Source organism: Colossoma macropomum, unplaced genomic scaffold, assembly GCF_904425465.1.
Source record: "Colossoma macropomum unplaced genomic scaffold, Colossoma_macropomum, whole genome shotgun sequence".
In the NCBI taxonomy this organism is placed as follows: domain Eukaryota; kingdom Metazoa; phylum Chordata; class Actinopteri; order Characiformes; family Serrasalmidae; genus Colossoma; species Colossoma macropomum.
The window spans coordinates 30,603,071-30,604,194 of NW_023494789.1; positions in this window are offsets into that span (position 1 = coordinate 30,603,071).

Sequence of the window (1,124 nt, forward strand, 5' to 3'; positions counted from 1 at the left end):
GAAAAATTATAAAGGAATTCAAGGACTTTGGATAAACTCACCTTTCTTAGGAAAAGATGCATACTTTGACTGTGTATCTTTTTTGTCTTTTAAGAATTTGATCTTTGTTTTTTTACCGTAATGTTTCTGACTTGCACTCCCAACCCTGCTGAAAAAAACAGCACGGACCAGCAAGTATTTCATGCTGGTCTTTAGTGGTCTATGCTGATTTAGCTGATCACCCCAGCATGGTCATTCTGATTGACCAGCATCAAAACACACTGGTTTTGTGGTGATCAGCATATCAACTTCCATTCCTGCTGACCAGAATACCGGCATCCTGAACACACCATGTGCTGGTTTTGCTGATGATCAGCCTTGCGGGTCTGTGCTGTTTCTGTTAAAGTATCTGTTAAACATGCATTTAAGTGGTGAAGGGGTTCATGGATCAGAAAAATTAAAATACTTTCCTGAACACTGCATGATTTAGGGGTTTGTAATGTTAATTTTAATTCTGAATTATATTGCGCTTTGTATTATCTACATAATTCATGCATTCGACTGGATTTTTGTGGGCCTCTATAATCATTAACAATTCATTGATAACTGACCTGTGTAACAATGTGCGAACAATGAAAAATGTAAAAATAAAGCAGAATGTTTATTTATTTTGGTCTTGGCTGCTCACAAAAATAAAATAATGAGAATTTGGCTTCTGTAGGACTGAAGGAATGTAATACCTCCAAATTGGCTTTGGGTCACTAAGACTTCTAATCTTAGATTTCTGCTAATGCCTGAACACTAATAATTTTTGCAATATTTGGGCAATAAATAAGCCTGTCTTTGAGGACAGATTATCCCTCATGTTCTTTATTGTATTTCATTATGAGTGGACTATCAAGCAGCTCCTGGATGTGCAATACAAGTCAATAGGTTTCAGGCCTGTATGTATATTTCACAGTCAGTTTTACTACACTACTGTAGTATCAGAATAAGAACACTGAACAAAGCTTTCTTTGACCACAGAAAATCACACAGGCTAGCGGGATACCTCTGACTCAGACTGTTTTCCTGAAAACAAGAAGCTTATGAGAGTAGATCATAGCAACTAGAAATCATACCTTAAAACTCCTTCAGACAGACAC